We start from the raw sequence: 14,451 nt of genomic DNA on the forward strand, positions 1-14,451 counted from the left end.
CAGATCCAGTTCATGTATGATCCAGTTCAGTTGATAAGAAAACGGTACTAAAATTAAAAAATATAAGGCAAGATGGCAAAGCAGTGAAAAAAATATTTGGCATACATTGCCATGAAGGAATGCGGGAGCCACAACATACTTACAGGAAATTATTTGGCTGCTACCTCCAGTCCTCGAAAGAGGCCCTTGCTAGGTATGCCAGTGGCTGGTGGCTTCAAGCATTGCCAACAGGTAATAACCCTTGATTCCTCACTCGTGCCAGTAAACTTCGACTCTCAAATTTTTCACATGCAGCACTCTACTTCAGCTAGCATACACCAAAAAGTTAGCATGCAAAACTTGCTTTGCGCAAGGCTTATACAAGTCAGGCTTTTCTGCATTGCTCCAGCATTATGCAAAAAGGCCAACCCAGTAGGGCAAGCCATGCAGTGAAGCTTAAAACTTTGCATATTGAGCAACAGAGGCAACTTTTATAGCTCAATCGTTCGTAAACTTCGAATACTTCAAACAGTAAAGCTGCACTGTGAATCGAATCAAATAGCAAACACTATTTACGAAGTATTCAATGCTCTGAATATTCGCACATTGCTACATCCACAGCCACAGCACTGCCGTCCCAAGCTTGCACCCCACCGTGCATTGCAGGTCGTGCGCTCTGATTTCAGGGCGTGTGTCGGAGGATGTAAAATAAAACAAAGACGCATGTGAGAGGGCCACCCAACTGGCATGCAATCCAATCTGTACGTGCTCCTTCTTCCATTACAATACAGTGAAAGCTCGTCAATTCGAACTTCAATAATTCGAATTTATGCATAACTCGAACAGTAAGATTTGGTCCGGCCAAGTCTCCATAGAAGCCCATGCGAATTAAAGTCCATTAATTCGAACACGAGTAGGTTCTGCCACAGATAATTCGAACTACGCGCTATTGCGCCGAGAGCTTGGGGCCTGGCCCATGGCTAGAGATATGCACCCACTGCCTACACAAGAGGCTGCGTCGCCTCTGAAAATGAGAAAAAAACAGAGAGAGAGGAGTTAATTAAATCGAGTAAAAGCAATCTTGAACACTCATGACGGACCTTTTTGGAAGAAGATTTTTAGTACTATGTTAATGTGGACACTCAGGGTGTTGGACGTGCTGACAGGTGGCATTATTTCTGAGGTTAGACGCGTACAATCTGTCGCTGCGAAAGACCGTAAGGAGGGGGCGGATGAAGCGCCTGTGTGGCCATCACTCGGAAGTAATGGTAGGATAGAATGCCACTCGTCTCTTTTTCAGTTTTGCAGTATTCGTGAAAAGGAGGCCTTCCGCTAGATTCTCCCGTTTGAGTAAAAAGTGCTGGCTTTCGCATTTAAAGATGAAAGACAGGTTTCAGTCGTGTACTTTCTCAAGCAATTGCTGACATGCTCTACTGCTCCTTAATCGCATTGTACGGCTTTTGTTCTTCACTTCCGTTAGTTCGAACTTTCATTAATTTGACCTTAGGTGGCGTCCCTTTGCAGTTCAAATTAACGAGCTTTTACTGCATATCCTCAAAAGATGAGTAACAGCCTCCCAATGAGGAACTGGAAAAGTCCTCAACTCCAGATGATTCCTGGAAAGTGAAACTTCTGAGCCACAAATAAAACTAAACTACATGGTATCTTTGCATTATCCAAAGTTTAGGGTCCTCCAATGGTGACATTCACAAGACTGGAGGAATGCGATGGCAAAAAGTCTAAGGCATTCTACACAGTAAGTTTCGATGCATAGTGATCATAATGAAAAACAGAAGTGGATTTTCCTGTCAACAATAAAAAGAACACCTAAGTGATGTTATGCAGTTTGCTGGTGCCAGTAAAACCAAAAATAAAGAAGTTCAAGGAGTGAATGGTCCGCTTGAAAGGTCACTTTATTCCATCCCAATCAGAGATAGGCACGATTTTCGCTTTCACTCCAGAGCCCAGCTTGGACACGAAAGTGTTCCGGAATTCATCGCGTAGCTTCAGCAGATGACACAGCACTGTGACTTCAGTGAAAGTGTGATGTGAGGCCCCATCCCAAAGCACTGTCACTGCCTTGTATGTGGTATCCTGACCTTGGGCAATGCTCCCCATGTTGCTATGGCAGCAGAGGCAGTAGAACCCAACACGATCGGGCTACAGAAAGGATTCACGCATGTGACCTTATCGGGAGGTCAGGTTTCTACCGATCACCTGATATATGACAGAAAGAAAAACCATGAGGGACCACCTGATATATAAAAGAAAGAAAAACCATCAGGGACACTGTAAACAAAAAAGACAAAATCAAAATCCAAGTGAAAAACCATGATAAGCTTTGACCCTGTGCTCGTTGGGCACGTACGATTACAAGCCGCCAGACTGCAAGGTCATCCACTCGAGGGGCTACAGTTGCAACAAAGTCGAGCTCTCGGCATGTTGCTGTTTGTCAAAAGTGGACAAGCCAAATGAGCCACACACGACTCAAGTGAATGTTTTGGAGCTTGCTCACAGTCCACCTGCCTTCACTACAAGCAACTTCAGCTTCAAGCACGATCCCAGTGAGGTTCATGGTCAACAAACCAAATGTGGAATTGGAACTAGATCGGGATCTCTGGTTTCACTGATTTCTGAGGAATACCTCCCAGCACCTCCAAGATGCTTTGCCTGGCCTGGCAAAAGGAGACATCGAACTCAAGTGTATTCAGGGACGCATTTCTATAAAGGGGACTATGCAAGTGAGCACTGGCTTCAACAAGACAGAATGTCAACAGACACTCTAGTCATTACCTGCACAAGCCTTAACCTGTGCAGAGGTACTGGTTAGCAACTGCTGACCTCATGCCTAATTATAAGCCTGAGGCATGAGATTCTACTCAGCTGGATCAAAGTACTTACGAGATAAAAGTACAGGAAGTATTGAAAGAGTACGACGCAGACTTTTAACCGGGGCCACGACGTAGTTTCTGTAGCATCCACTGTCGTCCCACGTAATTCGCGCCCCCAGCACCAAATCCTTCCCTTGCAGCACGGAGTGTCTCAAAAAGCGTTACATTATTTTCATGGCAGCAACTGGAAAGAGGGGAGCGGGGGTTAACTGAGGTCGTGGGTGCTGCCGATGTCCTCTTTTCCCCCAGCAAATAGAGCACCAGTCGCCACTACTGCAGCTCGGCCAACTGTCGCACCTCATGGGGCGGCACAATACTTGAGCGAGCAGCGGTTGCAGCGTTTGGCACCTTGGATCGTCATTTTGTATTTGCTCACGTGTTTCCAACAATTGAAGGGATAATAGGTACATGGAGATTATAATGCGTTTACTGGTGTCCAAATGTTGCTTTTGTCACGCTATCATTATTCAAAGCAATACACAAACATTAATTCGTAGTTTTTCTTTTTATTCAAGCTTCATATCAGGAGGTCTGTTACTAATTAGAAGGCATGAAAAGATACGTGCTACAATTTATGTACATACTATTGTACGCTAACAAAATAAAATCTCGTGGCATATGCAAGTTCAAACACGTGACATTGCACTATAGCAAAAAAGAAAGGCTACATACAAATTTACGTAAACAGTACAACACTGACAAAAAATAAAAACAATCTCGAAGTTGTAAGCATTATATACACATTTTTTGTTTCTAGAAAGATGGATTGCAAGCCTCAAGGAAACACCAATGTTTCATAAACGTTCAGGAAAAACAACAAAGAAATTTTATTGGACATTTAAAGACACCTACATATAAATCTGAACAAGGCATGCAAAGCCTTTCAGGCAGTTAAAACATGTCAAAAAAAGCACAGATCTGATCATTTGCAAACCTCAAAAAAGAAGTGAAAAATAACCTGTGCAGAGATTTCAGTGCACAACTGCAGCTGTAAACATCCTCTTGCTGGCAGAATTTACAGGTGAGCTACGAGTGAGAGGCTGTACAGCAGCAGAGCACTGCTGGCAGTTTGTGCACGATCACAGTTGCCAGGGTTGCCACTAAAACATGTACATGAGCAGAAACCCCAACGGGATCCAGAAATACCTTTTCCATGTTCATTATGGCATCAAGTAATTCTTAGGAAGGTCCTGTCAGTTGGCCAGTATCCCTCATGGCTTGTCATGAGCTAGAAGCATGGCTAAAATCTGGTGAGAAGCTGTGAAGATGTTTTGCTCATTCCTCAGGAGTCACCCGCACACACACTGCGCGGGACGGCTCTTAAGGAATGTGCTCAAGGATATCTGGAAGGCCTACGTCTGTTGACTCACTGCAGCTGAGAAATTCAGCAGCCTCAATGTTTGGGGCGACTCTGCATACAGAGACTGCGCCAGCTGGGCAAGAATCGGGGTTTCTTGAATTCCACAGTGCCCTTGAGACACAAAGTTATACAGCTTCATAACAAAAATGTGTTTTAGCGCAACGATAAACTGAAACACACTGAGAAGTTCATTTCAGCCATGCTTTTGCCTCACCGAGCCAAAGAAGTTCTCCAGAGGGTCTTGCTGCAGGTGGTGCGTCAAGGGACATTTGAAGTCAGAATTATGGGAAAGGTCTTCCCACAGTATGAGGACAGACTGAATCGAAACAAGCCAGCCACGAGTGGTGTGGGGCTGCCTGGGGTTGTCAAACCACCAGCTCTTGATCGATCCGATTACCCCTTAGAGAAATTCCAGATGTTTCGAATTGGCGCTCATGGCGTAGTTGTAGTTTTTGGGGTTTGTGATTATTATTGAGGTTTTACTGTTGAGGCAGTCGAATAGATTGTCGATCTTCTCAGTGAATCTTGCTGGGGGTTCAGCAGTCCCATCCAAAACACACCTAGCAATCACGACTGCTACTGCCGTGGACACAGTATGGCTTAGCCCCTCTGTGGCGAACATTACCTTCATGCTTTTGAAAGGTCTTTGTTCATGTGATCACCAGTAAGTTCAGGGGTCGATCTTGAAATTAGCTTTTGTGCAAAACTTGAATGTATGTCCAATCCACTTGTTTCGTTGCCACTAAGAATCTTGTGGGGGTATCTCAGGTTGTTTCTCGTGCACTTGAATGCAGGGTGTCAAAAGGGAAATAGACCTTCACCTACAAACTTTGAAGTATGGGATTTTGGGAGTTAAATTTAGCACTTGGTTATCCAGCAGCTCGTAAATGGCTGGGCTGACAAGTGGCTGCAACATTTACTGTGCAGCCCTCTATTTTATCCCTTGGGGACTCTTTCATTTTTTGGACTTAAGCAGTGTCTCCCGGCATCGTTGTTTTTCAACCTTCAAATCTGTGACCATCTTCGTTGTACTTGGCGTGAAAAACTGGCTTTCTTCCCCTGCACACTGGGGTCGACCCTGCGAGAGAAAGAGCATATACTGTATTTACTCACGTAATCCTCGCACTCAAAACTTGGATTTTTTGTTTCCTCGCACTCGCAAAATTGCAACGGCGAAGGTCGTCTGCTCACAAAACCTGCATGATGCACGCACTCTGCAACACTCGCCCTCTCCGCTGCCGCTCCGTTCAGCAGACAGCACTGTGTATCCAGGCGCCCTAATCCACATGGCAGCCTAGCACCATCTCTCAGAAGCCACTCACACTGCCGTTGAGCCTGTTTCGCGTGTGCGCAACTAGATGGCGTTCACGCAGCTTGCATTCATCGTGTCACCATCGTTCACGGTGCTTTCATTAGAGCAGCAAACAGTCAGTCTCATCAGTTGTTGAAAACTCGCTTTCAGCCATTTTGAGAAGTTTTTCATCGCTTTGTTCGGTGTTGGTTGCCGCTCTGCCATGGGGCAGTACGCCAGCTACACAGCCGCTTTCAAGCTGAAAGCTCCGCGCCGCAAGCAGACACTTAGGCATCAACTAGAGCCACTAAATAACCTTTATTTAGTGGCTCAATGTTGCATGTGTTGGTAGTGTATGATTCTAAGCTGGTTTTATTATGTGTAACTTGTTGTCTGTCTGTGTACTCTAGTCTGCTTGCCATGTTTTCAGAACGTGTTGTCTGACGCGTAGCTTGAGTCGGTGTAGGGTACTGTTGTTACGTGCAGTGTATTTGTAAGTGCAGCAGCAGCGGTCATTTTTTCCGCGGTCTTGTTCCCAGTGATCCCAGAGTGACCTGCACCCAGCACACGGTCAATTTGAGATTTAACGCCTATGCTGACATAATGGTTTTATACACAGCATTAAGAACATGGTTTTTATAAGACTTCTTGGATGATAATGCATGTACAACACTCAGTGAATGTGAAAATGATAGACTTGGGGATTTCATGCTGTACTACGTGATTGAAAACAAGCAAAATGCCATAGGCTGCCGCCATAAAAATGCTGCTTTTCGAGTTTAGGGTCTTAGAGACACAAAAATCAGGTCTTTGCACAGCATACGACATGGTAAGGTCAGTTTTTGATGCGCAGCTATAAAATTCTGCACACTTGTATTACTCTCACAGAACAAGATGTGCTGCAGAATTGCAGTTGTCGGCACTCGTTTTTTATCCATTTTTACAAACGACAAGTCACACAACACGGGGCGGAACTGCCATGGCTGTGAAAAATCAGAAAGAGATGATTTGCAGGTGTTTGAAAACATTACAGCTAGTGCAGACGCTTCCTCTCTCACTCTAAGAATGGAGCAGAAATTGACGGACGATTTAACATAAGCTGGCACGTGGTTGAATCACAGATGACGGGTTTAAAAGGATGGTGGTTAATGATGAAACTTTAGCATACAACGTGTAGGCTTTGTACAGGGATAGTGCGAAATGCGCCCACCGCGAGGCGAAGCCCTAAGTGAAAAAAAAAAAACTATGTTTTGAAAAGAACAATGTTTTGGTCATTTTTCCGAAGTTGAAAGCCGCGTCCCCCCTTAAGAAAAGAAAAGCTGCAACTGCATCCCAGCGGCAGCTTCTTCTCGAGTACATTATGACGCATGATGCACGGACGTGAGTGGTGCCCCAATCATGTACATACATAGGCGGGTAAGGCCCGACTACTTGCACCAGTGGTAGTGGTTTCAAAGTATTTGAGCAGCCAGCTCATCATCACAGCTGATACCGTGTAAGTTGGAATATCGGTCAAGCTGGAATATACGTAGGTCGACCCCCCTTAACCTGCAACAACCGAGAAATAAAAAAAAAAAAAATTAAGTGCACAGCATCATTTTATTGAGGCCATAAGCATTTTTTTTGTCTAATGTTACTCATTTGAGCCGTCTGAAATCTTGTCGAATGACTGCTTCTGTCTGGCTGTCTTCCACACAGCAAGTCGTCCTCAGTGCAGTTCAGAGAATTGCTTATGCAGCACTTCTTAAACATTCACTAGACCATGTCATCAGGAAGCAAGCACCAAGCATGGGACATCCATGTGCAGAGCGTCACAAGAGCCGGTCTGTGCAGGCAGTGAGCAGGAGTCTTGGGGTTGTCGCCGCCCAGCCATTTGTAGAGACGTCGCACGATGCTCGCGGTCAACAGTCGCCACCTTGTTCAGTTCCAGGTGCACAGCACAGTGCCTACGGAACGAGGTCTTCTGAGTGTTGAATACTGAGAGCTTCCCCTTCAGCTTACGCCAGTAGCATACACACTCTTCGGTGACACGGAACTGGTGCTAGTCGGACATGTTGCCGTTGGCTGGGTCATGCCAGATAACGTTTCTTTTAGATGCTGTGGTGAACTGGTGCAGTGCCTGAACTTATCTTGAGGAAGAAGAAAATAGTACGCACACAATACTCACTGACAGTGACAGAAGCAGCAAAAAAAATATGGCGGTGCGTCCGATCAATATCGGTGGTGATGGTGCCTTTGCAGTTTGGATGGATGCATAGAGTTTCATACTAATATATACTAGAGGGAAATCTGGTGCCACCGTCTACGGGAGCCGTGCTTCGGTGAGCGTTTCGTCACGTACTGGGCAGGCATGTACCATTTGCCCTTGACATGGCTTATGAACAGGCTGAAAAGTTGGCTCTGGCTGCAAAAAAGCCACAATATTACTGCAGAAGGTTCATAAAATTTGTTTTATTATAAAATTAACGCTCCAAAAAGAATAATTTGTCAGTGATTGTGTAGAAGCTTCAGGAACCACGAACAAGAAAAAGATGTTACCCTTATTTGTTAATTTTGGCTTCGAGACAAAAAAGAAGCCATTTGGCTAGCTAAGCCAAGTAGGCCAGGAACGTCGCTAGTGGCAATGGCGCCGCCCACGGCAGCCCGCAACTGCAGTGACAGATTTCCCTCTAGTATGGTTCAACATGGTTGAACTTTCAGTGTGAAACTCTATGAATGGGTGGGCTGCCCGGTTGCCAGACTACAACTAACATTATGCCAATGACCAGCATATAGGTTGAGGGGTGACTTTTCAGCAAATTTTTGGTAAATAATCTTGACTTATACGGTATTGATGGCCGCCGTTAGAGGCAGTGCAAATCACGATTCATACCACAATTTTCATCCACATTACTTTATTTAGCCCAGTACTAGTTCCATTCTGGTGGCTGAGTGGTAAACTTGCCCGTGTAGCTTCACTGCTGTAGCCAACACGGCTGTGACGTCTGGGTCCACATCAGTACACCCTCCTTATGCATGCTGCGTTTTTGCGTGCAGATAACGCTTATTACGAACTGCAGATATAAGAATGAATTCAGCGTGACGATGAAGTTCGTTATAAGTGGGCCCAACTGTACAGCAATTAAGTTCTGCCCTCGCACAAAGCTGTGAAGAGGTGGTTTTTACTTTTTACTCTGTGGCACTAATAAAAAAAAAACATTAATCATGCCATGGGGTCTACGATGAATCCAGAAAAAATTCTTAAGGAATATCGAGTGCCCATTACTGATACCTTGAATTGCTGTATTTCTTTATTTTCAGAAGCCAAAAGAAAGCCACCTAACTCATAAGTTAATTTACGATGGAAGATTGCAGTGCCATGACTCTCAGCTGGAGGATGGCTGCTTCATTGTTCATTTCTAAGCAAACGAAGCACTGTCTGTTATTACATAGAAGCCAAGGTAGTTAAAGGGTGTGATCCTTAGGCTCAAGGAGAATTTTTTCCCCCTTCGTTATAACTTTAAAAGCTACAGAGGGCTCGTCCTGATCCTGGGTAGAACCCAATGCCATTGTCTTTCTGCCAACTTAACTCCAAAAAAAAAAAGGTACTGTTAGTTTATACAAATGAACAGCTACAAATATAGAATAGCAACCGAAATAATTAAAGGGGCTGTGAAGAGATTTTCAAACAAACTGTGTTGTGTGGGTACCTATAACTGTGGAACCTTGATAAACAAACACTGCATACCCATTTCGTTGCCCGATATCGGCAAATAGGGAAAAAAATGCAGTCCCAGTTTCACTGAGGCTTTCCTCCTCAACTCGTGAAGTGAGCCGTGACGTCTTGCTAAGAAGCCAATCACAGTTCCCCCTCATCTGCACAACATGTCGGCATAGAGCGGGCTCGCAAATGGTCAGATAAAGCTACAATGTCGGCGCCATGATGAAACTCACCCTGCAACTGAACGGGAGATGTCTGATCTCTGACACGACTGATCAACATGGTTGAACTTTCAGTCACCAATGCGGGCGAGTGGCTCAGGCAGAAGTAACCACGTTTAAAGCAAACTGGGTATTTGTAAACTGTTTACGCTGTTTCACACGAGTCTAAACTGTTGTTCTGCTTGCCAGTATTCTTGAACAAGCTTGCCGACATCTGTCTTACGTAGTCCGTAATGCGAGTTGCACGAACGTGAAACTTCTGACCTGACGTGATAAATGACAGAAAGCTTAAGATGAGAATTCACTACATAAACACATTTATCGAAGGAACTTCGAGTAGTCGGAACATGAAACCAACCCGTTGCTTACTCATCAAGCGCAAAAATAACTAGCGAGAAGCAGTGATACAGCACCGAGTCGCCAAGTCCCACCATCACGCAGTTCGATTGCTTTCCTGTTTCCTCCAATAAACAATACTGTTAATGTTGTTTCGTTGATTGGGTATGCTCCGCTTTGACTTACTGTTGAAGCGTTCAACGGTAAGTTGGCGGTTAAAGCTCTGGGTTGATTTTTTTTATGAAAAAACTTCAGAGCGTTGGGTTACAAATGCAAAGCAGCTTTTATGCCGCAGTTTTCTGCCATGCGCGCTTCTTTTGTGGATATGGTGCTTTGAGATTTATCCGTATTTATTTTACAGGTATTTTTGTTTTGTGCACCAAGATCGGCTTGGTCGTTTGCCTCCCTTGGTTCAGCTTCTCTGCACACAGCTGTGCGGTGTGGTGAAGTGCGACAAGCCTCGTCAAAGGGAATGGAGCAGAGTTGCGTTGTAAGAGTTCATGGTAGCCCGATTATAAAGAAACCACGCAGGCAAAGGTAGTACATGCGAATCAAAGGGCAAGGAGCACAAGAGGTCAAGGGAGTGGAGGAAAGGGTCAGAGGTCAAGGTAAGTAAGGCCAAAAGCAGATTTAAAGGGACCCTGCAACACTCTTCGTGCAGTGCAAGTAAACCTGCGCGACGTTTAGATTGCACTGCCAGGAACACCCGAGCCAAATATTGCACGTGCATGTGAAGCGCTAAGCGCGCAAATCGCCGTGAAAGACGCGGAAAAACCAACCGCGCTCTCTTCAATTCTCCTCATTATGCACTCCTGGCATGGCCTCTGCGACGTCAATCAGGCCATGGCTGTCCTTGCTGCCCTATTGGCTGTCACTGGTCAACTTCGCGGCTAAATTCTGGCATTTCCTGTGACGATCCGCCGCCGTCACCACTGTGTATCAACCTCTTCTATGTCTGAACCTGTCCGCATGCTTTTGGTGTTTCTTTTGTTTTGAGTGCGCGCGGAGTTTGAGTGATGAACTAAATATTCCACTTTCAACGAGCCCACTCGACAAGAAACGTTTATTGCTCCAAAAACGCCCTACTAGCCTGAGTGCTTGCTTGCGAGCAGGCCACCGTGCCTGCTTTTTTGTTGCACCAGACCGGAAATAGACCCGTCCATGTTGCGGGGAAAAGGACGAAACTCCCCGGCCTGTGACATATCGAAGACCGCCAAACAGAATGCCGCACGCCGCCCCCCTCTCCGGGAGAGAGCGCGCAGCTTTCGTTGCGTTGTCCGCGGTTGAGTTGAGAGGGAACATTTATGCGTGATTTTTCATCGCGTGTAGTTTCAGTGATAGTGAACGGATTTTCATAGTTCTTGCGGGAGGAGATTGCTGGGGCAATGGACTTTACCCCAAAATACATTCCGAGTAGTCGTTGGTAAGTGTTGCAGGGTCCCTTTAAGGAACGAATCCGAATGATAGGAGTTGTGTGTCAGCTAGCTGAAAGACAAACGTAGTTTTGACAGAAAGGAAAAAGCTTAGCTACATGATGTTGAGTTAAAGGGCAAAAAGACACAAACTTTGTAAGGTCTGTGACTTTTGTAAGCCAGTTGTTAAGGTCAAAGGGGAGCCCAGAGTGGGAAAGCGAACCTGCAGAAGTACAAATATTTCGTGTGTCAAGTAGCGAATTGTCTTAAGGTGGGAAAGAATACACTTTAATTAAAATTAAAGACAAGGAAGAAAAAAAGGTGTGAAGGGGAAAGATCAAGGGCCAAGAATTCATGAGAAAGCAAGCCAGAAAAACAAACCTGAAAACACCGTAGCTGTCACGTTAACCCTAGGTAAGGCGAAACTGTGTCCACGTTAGCAATTAAAGTGGCCCAAGGGACCGGTCAGCGATGCTTTGAAGTGTGTTCTTCAGTGTGACCTTTCACAAGAAAGGAAGTAAGAAACGGTCAAAGGTCAAGGTCAGTGGGAGAAGTGAAATGAACCCTCCGTGGTGGATCAGTGGCTAGGGCATTGTGCTGCTGAGGTCAAAGATGCAGGTTTGATCCCAGCCACGGTGACTGCTTATGAGGTGGAAGCGAAAACCGAAAATGCCCGTGTGCTGAGATTTTGGCGCACGTTAGAGATCCCCAAGTGTAGTGGATAAAGTGTCCGACTTCAATGCAGGCTGGCCTGGCGGCCGCAAGTTCAAATTGCACACGGGGTACCTTTCTTTTTTGCTTGAGCGGTGTTGTGCCATTTGATACAAAAAAGTTAAGATTCCTAAGAGAATTCAGCAAAAAAACGTGAACTTCAGCGAGGAAGCTGGCTACAAACTGAACAAACAGCTAGTAAGTCTGAGTTCTGCTACAATGGTTGCCAGACATTTTGAAGCGGTCGCGACACCAGTCACATCGATAGACAACTTTTTATGGCAACGAATAAAGGATGCATTATTTTTAAAACATCGGGTTTGCAGCTGTACAGAACAATATACCCAAAGAGCGTTTAACTGGTTTAACTTTCGAATGCTCTCTGTGACGTCACTGCTAGTTGCGCTGCCGCCCGATGATGCACGCATAGTTGCTAGCGATGCGCCTTAAAACAAGAATTTCAAAGCCATCTCCTAAATTCTAGAAGCAATAAATTGTGAGAATATTCGGGATTTATGTTCTCAAAAGGTCATTTAAGCAGATGAAATAAAGCAAAGGCAAATGCATTTTCTTTTCATGATCCCTTTAAAAAATGACGTTGTTTACAGGGAAATCAATTCTTAAGACACCTAAAATGACATCTTAAAGAAACACACAGGCACATTGTCATGAATGACACTTGGGCCCTCGCAAACGGTAAAGTAAACTAGATTAATGGCTGGGAATTAATGGCAGCAGCCGAGAGAGTTCCTGACGCCAAGCGCAAAACCAAAAAGGGTTGTTGTCTTCTTTTCTTTTTCTCTGATGATGATCGCAGTGTCATTACTCCGTCCTTAGGAGGCATCGACTCGACGCTGTGGATGATAAGGCAATATGCTATGGAGGTACGGCACTTCGTGAATCATTGTTTGTGGTAATGCTTAAGGAGGACGACATGGACTACTTCAGTCTTCAGCATTCGGCAAGATGGTGGATGGACTGTATCAGGGATGACTTCATAGTTAAGTGGTCTGATGCTACGAAGTACCTTGTACTGCCCGAAATAGCGCTTCATTAGCTTCTTGCTAAGACCCCGATGCCGTACAGGTGCCCGATCCAAACTCTGTCGCCTGGAGCAGAATGTATGTCACGCCGATGGAGGTTGTAGCGACGAGCGTCAAGCTTGCTGATTTTGGATCATGATTCTTCCGAGTTGCCGTGCTTCCTCAGCGAGCTGGGATATGGCTTTTGCATCTACGTGGGTGAGATCACTCTGTAGGTGAGGCAACATTGCGTCGAGCATGGTAATTAAGTGTCAGTCAAGCACCAGGTAAAATGGAGTGAATCCTGTTGTTTCTTGAATTGCGGCAATGTAGGCGAACATCATGAAAGGAAGCACTTTGCACCACGTTCGGTGCTCGACGTCTATGTACATGGCGATCATATCAGTAATGGTCCTGTTGAGGTGCTCTGCTAGCCCAATGGTTTGAGGATGGTATGGTGTTAATCGGCGGTGGCTGGTATTACTTATACCCCTGCTACACTAGCGTCCGAATGTCATTTGAACCAAATGTCACTTGACTCAAATGCCAAGTTGTGCTGCTACACTAGGTTTTGAAATGCCATTTGGCTCAAATGACATTCGAGCCAAATGAGCACCGAGAGAGACATTTGGGATTTCAAATGCCATTTCTAGCACTCTCGCATGCAGAGTCTTCGATCAGCAATAAAAAAATATACTTCCGTACGTAAAACAAACAAAATATTTTTGTTTGTGGAACTTTGTTCACTGTTCATTTACTTAAAATATGAAATCAACATATTTAATTTTTCATACTCTCAAAACCAGTGGGTCAGGTGCAAAAAAAAAATAATAAAACTACGCAAGACAGCCACCACATTAGTCAAAACTGGTGTCTCTTCTAATTTGATATTATTTTACTGCATTAGACTGCTCCTAAATTTGATTGTTGTATTATTATACGAAAACGAAACGGGGCGAAAACAGTGCCACTATAGCACGGCGAGCAATCGTGAAAGCTTTCAAATGCCATCGAAATTGTAGTGTAGCACGGCGGAGTCTGAATGGCATTCGAAGCACCCCATTTGAGTCAAATGACATTTGGTTCAAATGACATTCGGACCCTAGTGTAGCCAAGGTATTAGTCGGAGTATGTCCTGTGTAAGCTGGGACATGAACGCAGAGCTGCGGTCAGTGATAAGCACTTTTGAAACCCCATGCCGCAAAACAATAGATTCAAAGAAAAATTTTCCAATTTCAGTGCTTGTTCCAAACGGAAGTGCTAAAAATTCTGCTTATCATGTGAAATAGTCCGTGGATGAGATTCTTTGAGTTAGAAATAGGAAATGGGTCAAGAAGATCCATGCCTACTTGTTCGAACAGAGTTTTAGGTCTTTCGATAGGTTGGAGAAGCGGGCCATGTAGGCGGTTTTTTTCATGGTGGGCATTCCCGGCATGTTGTTGTGTAGTGACGCACTGTCTTTGGAAGGCAAGGCCAGTAATAGTTTTCCCTTATACACTCCAGTGTCCGGCTGTACTCGAGGTGTCCA

At 44.9% G+C, this 14,451-nt stretch overlaps 1 long non-coding RNA gene across 4 annotated transcripts in view; it reads right to left on the bottom strand.

Moving 5' to 3' along the window:
• Window positions 1-3,369: 3,369 nt before the first annotated feature.
• LOC144155237 (uncharacterized) overlaps window positions 3,370-14,451 on the bottom strand; it is a 38,098-nt gene continuing 27,016 nt past the window's right edge. For all 4 annotated transcript variants that reach the window (XR_013319541.1, XR_013319540.1, XR_013319539.1 and 1 more), the window contains one exon: window positions 3,370-5,308. This is a non-coding gene — a long non-coding RNA (uncharacterized LOC144155237). The remainder of the gene's footprint in view (window positions 5,309-14,451) is intronic.

This window comes from Haemaphysalis longicornis, unplaced genomic scaffold (assembly GCF_048455015.1).
Source record: "Haemaphysalis longicornis isolate Haplotype H1 unplaced genomic scaffold, Haemaphysalis longicornis Haplotype H1 scaffold_1, whole genome shotgun sequence".
In the NCBI taxonomy this organism is placed as follows: domain Eukaryota; kingdom Metazoa; phylum Arthropoda; class Arachnida; order Ixodida; family Ixodidae; genus Haemaphysalis; species Haemaphysalis longicornis.